The following is a 19,258-nucleotide window of genomic DNA, read 5'->3' as shown; positions in this document are numbered from 1 at the left end:
TATATCTGGAATACATCATAATGTGGAAAGATATATGCTCCCTAATGTTCACTGCAGCACTATTTACAATAACCAAGAAATGCAAGCAACCTAAATGTCTATTGATAGATGAGTCAATAGAGAAGATGTGATATATATATACGAATATATGAAATGGCTTATTAGTTAGTCAACCATAAAAAAGAATGAAATAATGCTATTTGCAACAACATGGATGGACATAGAGATGATCATACTAAGTGAAGTAAGCCAAAGATAAATACCCTATGTTATTTTTCATATGTGAACTCTAAAAACCATGATATGAATGACCTTACATATAAAACAGAAATAGACTCACAGACCTAGAAAACAAACTTATGGTTATCACAGGGGAAGGGAAGGAAGGATAAATTAGGAGTATGGTATTAACAGATGCAAATTAACAATGTAAAAATTATAAGCAACAATGATTTACAGAATAGCACAGAGAACTATATTCAATATCTTTTAATAACTTATGATGGAAAATAACCGGGAAAAGATACATATATACCTGAAACACTTTGCTGTCGACCTGAAACTAACACAGTACTGTAAATCAACTACATGTGTGTGTGTTAGGCACTCAGTCATGTTTGATCCTTTGTGACCTCATGGACAATAGCCTACCAGGCTCCTGTGTCCATGGGATTCTCCAGGCAGGAATACTGGAGTGTGAAGCCATTCCCTTCTCTAGGGGATCTTCCCAACCTACGGATCAAATCAGGGTCTCCTGCATTGCAGACAGATTCTTTACCGTCTGAGCCACCAGGAAGCCCAAATCAACTATACTTCAATTAAAAACAAACGGATATATACTCCATACTTTGAGAAACATACTTCTAATATTCCTATTGTCTGTGAAAAGAGAAACATTAATATAATAACTTGTCTGATGACTAAAGCCAAACAATCTTGAAACCAGAAATGGAAATGATATTCAGGACCTAGCTGAAGAAGGCAAGGAGAAACAAATGAGCCCTTGATAGCATCTTTGGGCCATTCATCTCTGTGTGTGTTAGTCTGTCAGTAGTGTCCAACTCTTTGCAACAGCATGGACTTGTAGTCTGCCAGGCTCCTCTCTCCACGGGATTTCCCGGGCAAGAATACTGGAGTGGGTTGTCATTTCCTCCTCCAGGAGATCTTACTGACCCAGGGATTGAACCTGGGTTTCCTGCATTGCCGGCAGATTGCTTACCATCTGAGCCACCAAAGAAGCACATATATTGAAAAAAAAAAAATCACGTGTAAGAGGAACCACTCAGTTCAAACTCACGTTGTTCAAGGGTCAACTGTAACCTCAAAATAGCCATCAGACCACACTGTAGTCCCAAATCATTAGAGCTGGTATCAGCATTGATCACTGGTATCCTAAAGAAAGCTAAATTTGTCACAAATTGTCTATACTGAACACTTCTACCGTCTACATTTTTGGCCCATAGACATTGCCTCCCTGTGAATATTTTCAGCATGGAGCTAAATAACTGAACCCCAAAGCTCTTATTTAATTAATACTCCTGTCTGTTCCACAAATCCAGTCGTCTCCTGTGCTTTTGGCTGTTGCCAAAATTAGTTAGCTTGATAATCCCTCCCAATACCTCTCTATCTGTGATGATAATTAACCAGAATACTTTTTAAATATCCTGGAATCTACCTATAAGGGAATGTTTAATTTTTGTATAGGGTATTGTATACAATGTTATAAACAATGAAGAAAATAGTATACAAAGTGGTCTCTGTTCCAAGTTTATAATTTAACAGTGAAGGTAAGATTAAGATTTACAAACAAAATAAAACGTTACAAGACACTCTACAAATCATAATATTCAAGAATTACAGAAACTGCTTGCTTACCTAGAATTCAGTTAATAATCATCCTTACCTCTTAGAACCCAGGAAGCAGCCCCAAAAGCTTTTATCACATTGTACATTTCAAGTCCTTTACAAGAAGGGAAGCCTCGAGCCCTCATTGGAGATTATTTGTATAATAGCATAAAAATTAGACTACATAATTCAAGCTGACAATTGATCTAAGAGTGACAAAATAGACTTTAGTGAAAAAAAGGGCCCAGACCAAAAAAAGAAAAACTGTAATAACAGGGGGCTATTCCTACACATTGGAGCAGCACTTAAGAGTACCATGTTTTACTAATAAAAATTAATGTTCATAATGATGACCCTGAGTCATCAAGAAAGTGTGAAATGAGAAAAATCTGCTGAAGATGGCAAGGAGGCACATAAAATTACCTTTGAAAAGGTTTCATTCACAATAGCTAAGTTGTAGTGCTTAGGACAGGGGATCTGCCATAGAGAATTTCTTATGCTCCCACTCTTAAGATAGCAAGATTTCACTGTACATTTTTGTTCTAGAAAATTCCAGGGAGACACCTGGCATTGGCAGTCATTTAAGCTTGTGAGAGAACAGCTCTTGGAAAAAAAAAAAAAAAAGTTGATGTTTCTTTTTAGACTATTTTCCTTAAGATGAAGTACTTAAAAGCTCACATCTTTGGGGATAAGAGGCGATAAGATGGTCAATTCTAGACCCATTAAAATGGACGGCTTTCTAAGGAATTTTTACCTTGCTTCTTTTTTTCTCTGCAAAGTGAGCCATTCAGGCATTGCATCTTCTGAAATTTCCTCGCCTCTTTCAGGGAAGCATATTGGGACAGAGCTTGCCAGCTGTCTGCTCCCTTTGCCTTCTGCTGCCATTATCCTGAGGTACCGCCCCACCTTCTGGCCCTCCAGCTTGTGGGGGGTGGGGCACGGGGGTGGAGAACAGAACTCATGCTGCCGCAGACATGCGTAACACAATGAAAAGAGCAGAAGGGTCTACATCTATACATACGTTTGTCTCTCTATACATAGACATCTATAGACTGAGAGCACGCGTGTGGGCATGTATATGCATGTGCATCCACACACCCAGTGCCAGAATATCTATATGTATATATACACAGTATATATTCCATATGCTCTTTCGTTCTGCAGCACACATATGCAGCTGGGAATAACTACTGTGAAAAAAAATTACATACTTACCGAAGACAAATCATCCAGCAGAAACAAGAATATATGGAACTTAGCTATTATAAATTGTCATCTGACTGATGCCTTTATTAAAACATGCTTACACAGCTTAAGAAACTACCTTGCATTGCATATTGCATATCAAAAGACTTCCTTGTCCTAAATTTCAGGTTTTACACTGCTCAGCCAATGTCATAGTGCTGGTCCTGGTCTGACAACTGATATAGTCAAGAGGTTTAAAAAAGCACATACACACTGAAAGCTTTGTATGATGGCTTGTGTGATGGAATGAGCAGAAAGCACAGGTGAGTGTGAACAGGTAAACAGATGAGAGGATTCAATAATAGACAAATGTATGGAATGAGGACTATGTGCAAGTCACGGGGACTGAAGCCCCTGGCACATTACTGTGTCATTTAATCCTCAGTTGGCCCTGTGTCCTTGGTACCATTACTCTTACCATTCTACAAATAAGGAAAGTGGAGCTTAGAGAGATTAAGCTCTCTCTCCTGACCTGAGAGTCCAGGATTCGCCCACAGTGTGTCTATCTCCAGAGCCTGTTTTCTTATTGTCACTTTGGGCTGCCTCTGGCCAGGATAAATGAAAACATCTCACATATACACAAGCAGACATTATGCATATATGAATAGAAAGCTTATGATACTAGTCCGGGTAGTGGAAGTTAAACCTTCCTTTTAGATTTTTGTATATCATTTCTTTGCCAAAGTTAACTGATAAAATACATGATGCATGGTTTGACCAATCAACAATATCTAAACTGGATTGTTGGGAATTCAGTTATAAGTCTGGTATAAAATTTTAACTTAGTTTAAAAAATAACTTCAAGTGTGTGCATTAAATAGTGGGCTTCCCTGGTAGCTCAGAGGTTAAAGCGTCTGCCTGCAATGTGGGAGACCTGGGTTTGATCCCTGGGTTGGGAAGATTCCCCTGGAGAAGGAAATGGCAACCCACTCCAGTATTCTTGCCTGGAGAATCCCATGGACAGAGGAGCCTGGTGGGCTACAGTCCACGGGGTCGCGAAGAGTCGGACACAACTGAGTGAGTATTGAAATAGTAAAATCCCTAGTTTTTCCTAATGATATATTAACTTCTACTAAAATGTATCAGGACAATAATGGTTTACTCGGGACTTTCCTGGTGGTCCGGTGGTTGAAACTTCACATTCTAATTCAGAGGGTGTGGGTTTGATCCCTATAGAGGAGTTAAGATCCCACATGCCTCATGGCCAAAAATCCAAAACATAAAAAACAGAAGCAATACTGGAACAATTTCAGTAAGATTTTGAAAATGGCCCTCATCAAAAAAAAAATTTTTTTTAATATAATAATGGGTTTATTGACTCAGAAAAACAACAAAAAGCCAAATTCCTCCCTAGTTCTGTATCACTCTCCAGGCAGTTAGGTTGCATATTCAATGGATGTATCAATATACAATACACTGAATATGCCTTCAGTACCCTGAAAATGCTGGTGATTAAGCATGCATAGGCCAAGTGACAAATGGCAGCTACCCCAACCATTTCTCAATGAAGACTTCTTGTTTAGGAATTTATAAGGAAGTAATCACTTAGTAAGATCTATCACCCACTTCAAAGACTTCAATTATTCATCTTGCTAACACATTGAGCTCAATTCTCCTTGGTGTCTAAATTGCTTCCTGATATTAATTTAACGGTTTGGGGAGGGATCCTAACTCATTTAAGCTACTTGGTACCATTAACACTTGTAAAATCTATTTCAGGAAAAGGTAACATTCAGGCAACATTTTCAAAAAATTGTTCAACCCACAAACTTCTCACCAGCCTGTCCATTTACAAATTTCGGGAAGTAAGACATATAGCTATTTGGTACATAATCCTAGCAATTATATAAAGTATAGTATTATCAGGAAAAATTTATGCAAGCCTGAAAATTATGTTCCAGAAGCAAAGGACAGTTTTGCAGAGGTTATATAGATAATTTGGTAAGGTCACTGACAATTTACATATCTCAAGTTTTGGGTGGCTTGCTATTGTTGTTAAATAAAATCCAAATCACCAGTTTTGTCTATTATTCCTTCATTTTTTAAAGCTCACAATTTAGAAATAATTTCTATAAAGAGGTATAACCTATAAAGCCAAAATACTCTAATATGAGATATATATAATACTATGAATATATGTTTATTACTTTAGCTATAAAACACTGTTATAAAACTACATTGATTTAGGAACAAAACTGAGTTTAAAAAAAAAATCTAGAATTACTTCCTGGGGTTAATCTCTTTTTTCCTAGGGAGGAAGAGTGATATCTAAAGAACAAATTTGGTTTTAGAGGCTTTAATTTTATATGTAAGCTGAAAACAAGAGACGTATAAAGCAGAATAGCTGTACTTCGTCACTCACAGAATATTTCCTTCACTGAAAATAGAACCTTGAACTCTCAAATAATACTATTTTGAAACTAACACATATTATTTATTTACTACATTCTACCCCATAGCTTGGATTACAAGGAGATCAAACCGTCACTGAACTGAATGCTACAGTTAAATCCTTATGGTGAAAGTGTTAGTCACTCAGTTGTGCCTGACTCATTGTGACCCCATGGACTATAGCTCACCAGGCTCTTCTGTCCATGGAATTCTCCAGGTAAGAATACTGGAGTGGGTTGCCATTCCCTTCTCCAGGGGATCTTCCTGACATGGGAATTGAACCTCAGTCTCCCATATTGCAGGCAGACTCTTTACCATCTAGGCCAAAGTCCTTACAGTAGTTTCTTTTTATCTTTTAAAAATGAGTAGGATGTAAAAAAAAAAAAATATTACCACATCTAATTCTTAAAATTGTATTATGAGACAGTTAATACTATACTATTTTTCAGGTGAGGAAACTGAGGCTTAAGAGTATTTAAATAGCTTTCTAGCAGTGGCTCAGTAAGAAGCCAAGTGGGAATAAAAGTCACGGTGTCTAATTCCAAAACCGAAGCTTTTGATCACCCTGATATTCTCGCACTCCTGTCCAATTTTTACTGGAAGCCAGGTTTTACAAAGTGTATTTATTGAAGCTTCCTGAAGGACTGGTCATGCAGTTCTTTTATTTCTTTATATATTCTGATTTCAAATTTGATCAGTATCTTGTTATTAAAAGCTACAATTTTACCTTTGTACAGTTACTTGAAAAGGCATTAGGTGTTAACATCCGACACCAACCTACACTGAGGATCGTTATTAGAAGCAGGCATATAAAATTCATTATTGTATTGTATAGAAGTTGTTGAAAACATCACCAGCCCCACCAAAAGAGAATCCTTTTTCTGATTGTTGTTTAAATGGAAAGCTATGTTTTAAAAAAATTTTTTTAGGAAATACTATGTCAATGTAGAAAAAGTAGAAGACCAATGCAAAAAGAAGAAAGCCAGTTAAAACACTCAGTGCTCAATGGGCTTCCTGCATAGCTCACTTGGTAGAGTTTCTGCCCGCAATGCGGGAGACCTGGGTTCTATTCCGGGGTGGAAAATTTCCCCTGGAGAAGGAAATGGCAACCCACTCCAGTATTCTTGCCTGGAGAATCCTATGGAGAGAGGAGCCTGGCAAATTACAGCTCATGGGATCACAAGAGTTAGACATGACTTAGCGCTATCTTTCTTTTCAGTGATCAATAATGATGACTCTATTTCTTTCTTTATTTTTTAATTGAAGGATAATTGCTTTACAAAATTGTGTTGGTTTCTGCCAAACATCAACATGAATCAGTCATAGGTATACATAACGAATATGACTTTCTTGGCTAATTTTATCTGCTAATATATTTAAAATATGTGTTAGGTATTCAGTTCAGTTCAGTATTCAGTCTCTCAGTCATGTCTGACTCTTTGCAACCCCATGGACTGCAGCATGCCAGGCTTCCCTGTCCATCACCAACTCCCGGAGCTTGCTCAAACTCACATCCATCGAGTCGGTAATGCCATCCAACCATCTCATTCTCTGTCATCCCCTTCTCTTCCTGCCTTCAATCTTGCCCAGCATCAGGGTCTTCTCCAAGGAGTCAGTTGTTCACATCAGGTGGACAAAGTATCAGTCCTCACAATGAATATTCAGGACTTATTTCCTTTAGGATTGACTCATTGGATCTCCTTGCAGTTCAAGGGACTCTCAAGAGTCTTCTCCAACACACAGTTCAAAAGCATCAATTCTTCAGTGCTCAGCTTTCTTTATAGTCCAACTCTCACATCCATACATGATTACTGGAAAAACTTTAGCTTTGACTAGACGGACCTTTGTCGGCAAAGTAATGTCTCTACTTTTTAATAAAATGTCTAGGTTGGTCATAGCTTTTCTTCCAAGGAGCAAGCAACTTTTAATTTCATGGCTGCAGTCACCATCCATGGTGATTTTGGAGCCCAAAACAATAATGTCTGTCACTGTTTCCATTGTTTCCCCATTTATTTGCCATGAAGTGATGGGACCAGATGCCATGATCTTAGTTTTCTGAATGCTGAGTTTTAAGCCAACTTTTTCACTTTCCTCTTTCAATTTCATCAAGAGGCTCTTTAGTTCTTCACTTTCTGCCATAAAAGTGACGTCATCTGAGTATCTGAGGTTATTTCTCCTGGCAATGTTGACTCCAGCTTCATCCAGTCTGGCATTTCATATGAAGTACTCTGCATATAAGTTAAACAAGCAGGATGACAATATACAACCTTGACATACTCCTTTCCCAGTTTAGAACCAATCTGTTGCTCCATGTCCAGTTTTAACTGTTGCTTCTTGACCTGCATACAGGTTTCTCAGGAGGCAAGTAAGGTGGTCTGGTATTGCCATCTCTTTCAGAATTTTCCAGTTTGTTGTTATCCACACAGTCAAAGGCTTTGGTGTAGTCAATAAAGCAGAAGTAAATGTTTTTCTGGAACTCTCGTGCTTTTCCCATGATCCAGCGGATGTTGGCAATTTGATCTCTGGTTTCTCTGCCTTTTCTAAATCCAGCTTGAACATCTGGAAGTTCATGGTTCATGTATTGCTGAAGTCTGGCTTGGAGAATTTTGAGCATTACTTTGCTCACCTGTGAGATGAGTGCAATTGTGCAGTAGCTTGAACATTCTTTGCATTGCCTTTCTTTGGGATTGGAATGAAAACTGACCTTTTCCAGTCCTGTGGCCACTGTTGAGTTTTCCAAATTTGCTGACATACTGAGTGCAGCACTTTCACAGCATCATCTTTTAGGCTTTAAAATAGCTCAACTGGAATTCCATCACCTCCACCAGCTTTGTTTGTAGTGATGCTTCCTAAGGCCCACTTGACTTCACACTCCAGGATATCTGGCTCTAGGTGAGTGATCACACCATCATGGTTATCTGGGTCTTGAAGATCTTTTTTGTCAAACTTGCCTGTTACTCCAGGTATCTCTTGACTTTTTTCTTTTTTTCTTTTTTTGGTATTAGTTCTAGGGGGTCTTGTAGGTCTCCATAGAACCGTTGAACTTCAGCTTTCATGGCTGGGGCATAGACTTGGATTACTGTGATATTATATGGTTTGTGTAGGAAATGAACTGAGATCATTCTGTCGTTTTTGAGATTGCACCCAAGGACTTCACTTCAGACTCTTTTGTTGACTATGAGGGCTATTCCATTTCTTTTAAGGGATTCTTACCCACAGTAGTAGATATAATGGTCATCTGAATTAAATTTGCCCATTCTGGTCCATTTTAGTTCACTGATTCTTAAAATCAGTTCACTCTTGCCATCTCCTGTTTGATCACTTCCAATTTACCTTGATTCATGGACCTAACATTGCAGGTTCCTATGCAAAATTGTTCTTACAGCATCAGGCTTTACTTTCACCACCAGACACATCCACAGCTGGGTGTTGCTTCTGCTTTGGTTCAGCCTCTTCATTCCTTCGGCAGTGATTTCTCTGCTTTTGTCCAATAGCATATTGGGCATCTGCCGACCTGGGGAGTTCCTCTTTCAGTGTCATATCTTTTGCCTTTTCATACTGTTCATGGAGTTCTTAAGGCAAAAACACTGGTTTGCCATTCCCTTCTTCAGTGAACCACATTTGTCAGAACTCTCATGACCCATCCATCTTGGGGAGTCCTACACAGCATGGCTCATAGTTTCACTGAGTTAGACAAGCCAGCAATCCATGTGATCAGTTATATGTCAGTTTACACACACACTTCTGTAATCTAAGTCCTTTAGAAACATTCGTACATATTAATAAACAGGTCCAGTTATTTACCAGTTCACATTGTAATTCTGGATTATTTTTGTTTTATTTATGTGGCCAATAAAGAGATAGTGTGAAGATGAATTCCATTTTATGCTCACCTAAAACCAGGAAGCTGAAGTCCAGTTGAGAAAAATATTATACAACTCAAGGAAGGGCAAATACTACCTACACATTATAAGATTCACCTGTTTGAAATGTAATAAGAACAAAGATAGTAGAAATGGCACAATAGGCCAAAGTTACTACTTTAATAGGCTCACAATATTGGACATTAAGAAATACCTCTAAATAATTCAATAACCACTTGGCAGTGGTTTATGTATTCATCATTTATTCTATGCCTATAAATTTAAGCCTGAATTAGAAGTTGTTTTAGAGAAATGAAAGTCTTAGTTGGCATATTTATATGAATTAGCTGAAGATGGCAGTGAGAAGGATTTTAACCACAAAAGCAAATAAAAGAAAAAAACTAATAATATCATCTATAGATTTCAGCTTCCCTTGTGCCTCAGTGGTAAAGACTCCACCTGGAATGCAGGAGACTTGGGAGATGCAGGTTTGATCCCTGGATCCAGAAGATTCCTTGAAGGAGAAAATGTCAACCCACTCTAGTATTCTTGCCTGGGAAATCCCATGGACAGAGGAGCTTGGTGGGCTAGAGTCCAAAGGGTTGCAGAGTCAGACACAACTGAGAGACAGACACACAAACACTAAAAATATAAACAACATCTGAAATAATGGGGAGAACTAAAAAAAAATCTTCCACATATATACCAAAGGATTATTACTTTAATATAAAAAAGTGCTCTAACAAATAGTGTGAAAACATTAGTATCCTAACACAAAAAAACTGGCAAAAGACAAAATCTGATGATTCAAGGGGAAAGTTAAATAAATATGAGCAGGCAAACAATGAGAATGAAAGTAACGGTGAAAACAAGATTCTGTGTTTATTTATCAACACTCAATATTGTTGAAAAACTGAAATCGGCAATTTTAATCACCACTGATAAATTTCATATGATATTTCTATAAAACAATTTTATTTCACATACAAAGAACCTTTAAAAGAAGTCTGTTGTCCTTGATGTATTAATACTATTCCTAAGAATCTACTATAAGCTTTGTCCAAATTGTTCTAGTACGGTATTTTTACAGCATTACCTATAATGGTTAAAATCTGGTAACAGTGAAAATGTCTAGTGGGTAAATAAAGAATGGTGATGCACTAGGCCTTAAAATGTTTAAAAACTTTATTTTCAATATTATGAAATGTACCAAAAAGTGAAAGAAATCCTAAAGAAGGTATATAAAATTCTACATATGGTTTGAAGTCAATTTGTAAAAAAAGAAAAACAGGTTTCAAATTTAATGCAAAATTGTATACACATACATAAAAATATACATATATTTATCACATATACTTATTACAAATCTATTTACAGGTATTTTTGAGTTGGGACTTAGACTTCTTGAAAAAAACAAAGTACAGTGGAAAACAACTTTTCATGAGCTAGAAAAAGAAAACATCTGTACCAACAAAAAACAGACTTTCACAGTGAGTTGCATGTATAAAAGGTTTATAAAGATGCAAGACCCTTAACAGGAAGAACAGGAGGAATCAACGACAAGAAAACTCAATTTATGGACAAGCTATTTTCGTAATTGTTTGAGTTGCCTCAGTCATGGGGTCTCTAATTATGAGTTCTATGCACTTCTTCATATTTAATATTTGATTTCTTCTCTGGCTCTTTTATCAGAGAAGGCAATGGCACCCCACTCCAGTACTCTTGCCTGGAAAATCCCATGGATGGAGGAGCCTGACAGGCTGCAGTTCCATGGGGCCGCGAAGAGTCGGACAAGACTGAGCGACTTCACTTTCACTTTTCACTTTCATGCATTGGAGAAGGACATGGCAACACACTCCAGTGTTCTTGCCTGGAGAATCCCAGGGACGGGGGAGCCTGGTGGGCTGCCATCTATGGGGTCGCACAGAGTCGGACACAACTAAAGCGACTTGGCAGCAGCAGCAGCTGGCTCTTATATGGGCTTCCCAGGTGGCACTAGTGGTAAAGCACCAGCGCAGGAGATGTAAGAGATGAGGGTTGGATCCCTGGGTAGAAAAATTCCCTGGAGGAGGGCATGGCAACCTACTCCAGTATTCTTGCCTGGAGAATCCCACGGACTCAGGAGCCTGGTGGACTACAGTCCGTAGCTTCACACGACTGAAGCCACTTAGCACACACACATGGCTCTTATATGGGTAACAACTTCCCCAAATATTCTCCTAATATCTGTTCTCCCAAATAACCCATAATTATGCTTCAGGTCTTTAAAATCACTTCCTTCTGGAAGCCAAAATTCTGCCCAGAACAGGCCAATTCCCCTGTTTATACACTATCATCACACTTCTGGGCTTTCTTATTGCCCTTATCACAAATGTAGTTAAACAATTAGGTAGATGATTGGGTGCTTAATGCCTTCTTCCTTCTTCCCCAGAACAGAAGTTCTATGAGTGTGGGGACCAGCTTCATCTTGTTCACCACTCTTTCCCCAAGGCCCAGTAAGGAATAGATATTCAATATTCAATACCATGTGCCAGGTATCCACAAGCATTTTAAGTATATTAACTCAGTTTATCTTCACAACAATCCTTTGAGGAAAATAATAAAATTATCATCATCAAAAGAGGTAGTTCAGTGGTAGAGAATTCGCCTGCCAATGCTGGAGACAAAGGAGACGTGAGACACTCAGGGGCGTCAGGAAGACCCCCTGGAGCAGGAAACGGCAACCCACTGCAGTATACTTGTGTGGAAAATTCTATGGACAGAGGAGCCTTGTGGGCTACAGTCCACAGGGTTGCAAAGGGTCAGACACAACTGAGCAACTGAGCACATAAGAGGTGCAAACTGAGGCACAAAGACCCAAGATCCACAGCTAGTAAGAGAGGGGGTCAGGATTCAAGTTCAGGCAGCCTGGCATCCTTAACCATGACCTACGCCTCCTTATTACAGGTACCCCATGAATATTTGAATAATATTTAGAGAAATGAATGAGGGAATACATAAGCAATAAAATGTGTATTTGCTGTGAATTAAGCACCAGCAGAGACATGTCCGGTAACAGCTGTAGCTCATCATTTCATGGTCACCTGACCATAATAGATGCATACGACTCTGATCCTATAATGGAAATACCAAGAACAAAGCTCCATAGACATCCTCATTAGAAATTCAATTATAATGATTTCTTTAGAATAATAGACTATTTGAGGCTTTCAATTTCAATGATAGGAATCTGAAACGAAAAGATTTGGAGTAAAGGCGTAAATGGTTTTATGATACATATATGCATCCACTCTAATTATAACAACTGACCAGCCAAAAAGCTCTCCCTTTTTTGCATGCTCTTATTTCCTGTTGAAATCAGCTTTGAAAGAGGGTCTGTAATTGCAAACAAGTTGTGCAGAATAAACAAGCCATTATTGTAATGAGGATGATTCTTGCTGAGGATTATTTTTTTAAGCCAAATTATAGATTCCAGTCTAAATTGTATCTTTTTTTGTGTGTCACTTGCTTTCAAATTTGGGTTCTTATTTGCATTTGCCTGACCCTCTAGTTGGAGCACAAGTTCACAGAGCCCCTTCTGAAACTATAATGAGCTTAGGTAATAACCACCACATAATTGTGTTCAACTGCATACAAGTATTTACTTTCTACTGTGGTGCATCTGCCTTCAAGATTTTTTGAGATGCAATTATGCATTGCAAAATTTGCAAGTTGCCAACCTTGCTTGGCCTATTTTTGCTATGTTTCACATTTAAACTACTTAAGTGTATAAGTAGAGGTATAAAACAGCCAGGTTTTCCAGACTAGAAAATTACTGTTGCTTAAATGGCAGAATTTCTGCTCTGTGGTTTCCTATTTCCATGCCTTGCCTCAGCTACATATCTTTTTAACCATCTGTTTCTTTCTGGCGACCAGTGACAGGGAGGCAAGCAACTGTATCCACATTACTATGTGCTTTGACATCTGGTATCTAAATCCAACCATGGTATTTATCTGTGAATTGTTTAAATATAAGATCATATTAGTTACACTTGCAGATCCCTCTTCATTAACATCTTCAACCCTGCTAATGCCTGGAATTGCATTCCATTTCCCACAGAGAAAGAATATGCATGTTTTCCTGCAGGTTGCATAGAATCTGGGTACGTGAATATGAGATTTTTTTAAAGTAGCAAAATACTTTACATATGAATTAAAATTGTAAATTTCAGATATGTTAGAGGGAAGTCCAACAGACATCGAAACATGCACATGCTTTCAAGTATTCCCAAGAGTGCTCTTGAACAAATTTAAAAACTCTGTAGAAATGGTGACTATGACATATGCATATTTTATTGGACAAAAATACTACTGGCCCAGGATCATTTGGAAAGTTATGCTGTTTTTTCCTAGAAGAGAAGAATGCAGTACTTTCTTCTCTTCCCCCTGTGGCTTAAAGTGTGCATTTGGGAAATGGCTAACTAACGTCAGGCTATAGTAGGATACCCCAGAGATCAGTAGAAACCAAGAGACAGGGGAAATAAAACAATGGATTTGGTATTATTAGCACCATTCACAACACAGTTAACAAATAATGGTCATAATCTTTTCATAATCCATTAATTCTTCTTACTATAATAGTTGTTGACTTCCATGTTCAGCTAAGACCACTTGATAATTAAAGTGAGTCAGGAGCAATTCAGCTGGAAAGAATAATTCTGCATTAAAAATCACCTCAGAAAAAGGATAATTGTGGTAGCCTTCTCTAAAGCAGAGACAGGAAACTGACCCTCCCTCCCTCCACCCACGAAAGAGCACAGATTCTACCTTGACCGTGAGGAGCCTCTTACAGCAAGTTCATTTTCATTTCTCATTTCTCTCCTCTCTTACTCTCTTGAAGAAGTGATTGTGATGATCATTTCAGAAAGCAGACATGACATCTGTTTAACAAACTGACTGAGAAATACTTTGCAGGTCTATGGAAAAATTATTTAAAAAGCAAAGATAAAGTAAAGCAGCAGCATATTTACTAGTTCCTTCAGCTGAAGCTAAATCCCCTTTAAATTTGCTTAAAGATATTGTAATTACACTGCATAATCTTTCTTACTTAATGCCCTACACTCTTTATAAGCCTACAGAAATTAAATTCATCTTTGATGACTCAGTTCAAATGTCACTTCATCCATGAAGTCTTCCTCGTCTCTCCCAGATTAGGCACTTTGACACAGCTTTCTTTTGTACTCTGAAATGCCTGTATTATACTGCATATTATTCTATCAAAGTCCTTATGAAAGTGTGTTTATGTCATTGGCTTATACAACAGTGCCAACCAACTCCTGCCTTAACAAAGCAATAGAGCAAACCCCAAAATACCAATGGCATAGAACAATAAGCATTTATTTTACTCATAGACCCATGGGTCAGCTGGGTAGTCTGTTTCACGTGTTCTATGTGCTGTCTACGGTAGGTAGGAGAAGACAAGGGGAAGTTCTTCTTAAGGTAATGGAAGTACAAAGGCATAAAAAAGCAAGTGGAATTACGTGAGGACTCTTAAACCTTGGCTCAAAACTCACTTTTTCCATATATATTTGGCCAAGGCAAGTCATGTAGCCAAGTCCAAAGTCAGAAGAGAGAGGAGTACACCCCCTGCATTATGAAACCAAGGTGAAAATGTGGATGCAGGGAGGGAGTGAAAACACTGAGGCCAATCATTAAATCTGCCACAACGCTAGTATGGCAAGTGTCACACACTCAATAGTGATTTGCTGGATGAACTGAATGAATGAACAAACTGAAAATATTCGGAACAAATCCAAAGTTGTCAAAATAAAATATACCTTTAAATATATATGTATTCAAGTGTTTAAATCCTCCTCACTAAGCTTTGAGTTATACATTAAAACTTACTTGGACTTAAGTGCCTTATTAGTTTTCTGTTTCTGCTGTAATTATTGCCACAAATATAGCGGCTTAAAATGATACATATTATCTCACAGTTATGAGACCAGAAGTGTAAAATGGATCTCATTGGGCTAAAATCAAAGTGTTGGAAAGACTATATTCATTTCAGAGACTCTGGGAGAGAATTCATTTTCTTGCCTTTTTCAGCTTCTAAAGGCTGCCCACATTCCTTGGCTCATGGCCCCCTTCCATCTTTAAAGCCAGCAAATGTCAATCAAGTATTTCTCACATTGCATCACTCAGATGCTTTTCTGCCTTCCTCTTCCATTGTCAAAGGCCATTTGATTACAGTAGGCTCAATCAGAAAATCCAGAATAATCTCGTAATTTTAAATTCAGCTAATTAGCAACCTTAATTTTCAACCTTCATTTTCCTTTGCCATTCCCAGCTGGTACAGTGATAAAGAATTCACCTGCCAATGCAGGAGATACTAGAGACTTGGGTTCGATCCCTGAGTCGTGAAGATTGTCTGGAATAGAAAAAGGCTAACCCACTTCAGTATTCTTGCCTGGAAAATTCCATGGACAGAGGAGCTTGACAGGCTACAGTCCATGGGGTCGCAGAGTTGGACATGACTGAGTGACTGAGCAGGCATAGACAATATGTAACCAACGCATTCACAAGTTCAATGCAGACGATATGGACATCTTCAGGTGTGGGAGCGGGGCATGAAAAGAATGATTTTACCTACCACACAGCCACAACATATTATAATAGAAAAAGCACAGATCCAGGAAACAGTTTTAGTTTGAGTCCTAAGACTAGACAGAAATAGTAAATTGGACGTGTGTGCAGACTGAGTTGCTTCAATTGTGTCAGACTCTTCATGACCCTATGGGCCATACCCAGGCTTCTCTGTCCATGGGATTCTCCACGCAAGAATGTTGGAGTGGGTTTCTATGCTCTCCCTGCAGGGGATCTTCCTGATCCAGGAATCAAACCTACGTCTCCCACATCTCCTGCATTGGCAGGTGGGTTCTTTACCACTGAGCCACCTGCGAAGTCCAGTAAATTGCACAAGCCCCTTCAAATTTTGGTTGTTTCTGGTGGAATGAAAAGGTTGTCCTAGCTGATCTCTATGTTCCTCCCAACGCAAATTTCCTTGATTCTATGACTATAGTACATCTAATTAGACTTGAGTGTTTGAAGATATTAAAGGCAAATTCATCATCATAAAAAAAAGAGGTAAAAGCTTAGCAGCATTATGGGGACACAGAGGAGGGTTATTAATAATTCTCTCTGGGTGGCTATGGAGAATCTCATGGAGGGAGGAGCCTGTAGGCTACAGTCCATGGGGTCGCAAAGAGTCGGACATGACTGAGCGACTTCACTTTCACTTTCTGGGTGGCTATAGAGGACTTCATGGAGGAGATGAGATCTGAGCTTATACGCCCTTAGAGTGTCAGAACAAAGGCAATCTGGGCATGGAAACCAATGTGGAGGACACGGGCACTGAAAGGGCATTAGTTGTGTAAGACATGGGGTATGCGGAGAATGGGGAGACATTCCATGTGGACAGAGCTATAAATGTACAGGAGAAGAGGCTGGAAGTCTAGAGTCAGGCCAGATTGCGGTGACTTCAGTAGGCAAAGGAAAGACATCAGTAACTTTTTTAAAATCAGCAAAGCAGCAACATAGTAAGTTTTGTATGTTTTAGAAAGATAATGCAGGAAGAACGATTTTCTTAAAGATCTAAAAATCAAAAAAAAAAAAAAGAGGGAAAGAATAACACTTTTTTCGTGTCTAAGCTTACTATTGTTTTTCATGTGTAAAACACTCATTTGTTTAGAATAAAAACATTTCAAACTTACCATTTAAAAATAGATTACATAAACAAAGTAAGATTAACCATATAAATAAGGTTTAGAGAAGTAAACTTTTACCCCACTCAAAAGTGGCCACTGGCTGTATTTGCCAAGCTCTTACTGACCAATCTTTCTTGAGAGTCTAATCCTGTAACTATGTCCTTGCTGCATGTGCTTAGTCACTCAGTCATGTCCGATTCTTTGCAGGCCTTTGTACTGTAGCCCACCAGGCTCCTCTGTCCATGGGATTTTTCAGGCAAGAATACAGGAGTGGGATCTTTAGGCGAGAAGGGTTGCCATTTCCTTCTCCAGGGGATTTTCCCAACCCAGGAATCAAAACTATGTCTCCTGCTTTGCAGGTGGATTCTTGACCCTCTGAGCCATCAGGCAAGTCCTCAATACTATAGGTTCCTGTTTATTCCCTGCTATTTAGTAAGTTAGCAGAATCCAAAGCTCTGGGATATTTAATTGCCAATTTAATTAACTTCATCTCCTCATCAGAAGCACTGAGATCTTGAATGATCAGAATGTGCTATTCCTATTGAATTTCTCACTTTACTAAAGAAATGTTCAGATATGATGTGTCCTTTTATTCCTTGTCTCTCCTTCCTTGTAGTTCTCCAATGGGCCAATCTTGCTCCCACTTTGGGGCAGTGGGGGGAGGGGAGGTTCACCCTGCTATTTCTCTCTCAACTAACAGCAGAGTGGTGTCCAGGATGGAGTCACTCAGGACCCTATTGAGACAAGCCGATTGGACTCAAAGATGACTTTATCACTTACTTGTGCGCTATTAAGGTCCTTAACTACTCCATGTCTTAGTTTCTCCATCTGTACAATAAGGATAAAAATAATACACACTAAAGGATTGTTATAAGCATCTGATGAGTTATTATTTGCAAAAGGCTTAGAAAACAGGCATCATGTAAGTATTTATCAAAGAGATATCCCACATTGTCAGGTATGTGAGAAATACTAACTCCATACTTCCTTAAGCTGCTAGAGTATGATTTTCTGATCCTTAGAGCAGAACATACTCTTGATTAATACATGTGCCACCTAAGACCTTTCAAAACCTGGCCCTTTACTTCCTCTAAGCTCATTCCTCATCCCTCTCTCCACTCCTTTTGCCCAAGTTCCCAGAGTCACACTATTAAATTGCCCATTTATCCTTAGAGACCCACTCTGCCCCTTCAATGTCACAGCATGCAGAAAGACTTTCTTAACTCACTCATCACACTATGTTGCAATGATTTCTTTAGAGGTGTCTTTGGGGCTTATTTTCAATGTCTGTACAGAACTGCAGCAGCATGATTAATTTATGAATAAATGTTGAATGAATGAAGGCATCACTGTTCTGATTCTTACCTTCGGGTCATTAGGATTAGATTATTAACAGTTTAGTCTGTGCTTTTACAGTAAAAAATATGAAGAAAGCACAATGTGGTCAATGTTTTAAATTACCATATCCCTTTTGTTATCTGAAATTTTATTCCTGTATTTGAACATCTCTTCAAATACAGGTTGTTGTGTGTTTTTTTTAATGATTTAATATATTAGGCAAAACATGAATAAGATGTTTACTTTGAAATATTTTTGCAAAATCTCATCTTTGTAATTCAAAAAGAATAAGACCTTTACCCTTATGAACAAATTCAGTTTTGTTCTTTAGTTTTGCAATTCAGAGAGGAATAACTTTCAAGTGTCTTTTATATTTAAAACTAGGTTTTTCCTCAAATTATAAAATACCAGTATCAACAGGGCAAACGATAAATATTTTATGTTTGAGGATATTTACTAAGTACTTTGTTTGATGTGCTTTACCATGTCAATCACAGTATCCAGCTCACTTGAAACCTTATTATGAAAGGGTTTTTTTTTTATAAAAAGGTTCTCTGCAAGTCTTCTATAATTTTCCCATTTATAGCTACTGCTATTGCTCTCATCAAGGCTTCCATATCACCCCCACCTCCTCTCTTCAGTTCATAAAGTCCTTGCTCCATTGATTATTTCTCCTCTTTTCTGTACCTTCAAACTTATCCTTTCCATTAACTCCTACTTCTCAACAAATTTTGTCTTGGTTTGGAATCTTAAACAAGGAATCAACTGCAAGTATTTTATTTGGGAGGTAATCCCAGGAAACAGAGAGGGGAATGGCAATGTGGCCCTTTT

The sequence above is a fragment of the Ovis aries genome, chromosome 6 (assembly GCF_016772045.2).
Source record: "Ovis aries strain OAR_USU_Benz2616 breed Rambouillet chromosome 6, ARS-UI_Ramb_v3.0, whole genome shotgun sequence".
Classification (NCBI taxonomy): Eukaryota; Metazoa; Chordata; class Mammalia; order Artiodactyla; family Bovidae; genus Ovis; species Ovis aries.
Note: the sequence above shows the minus strand (reverse complement) of the source record.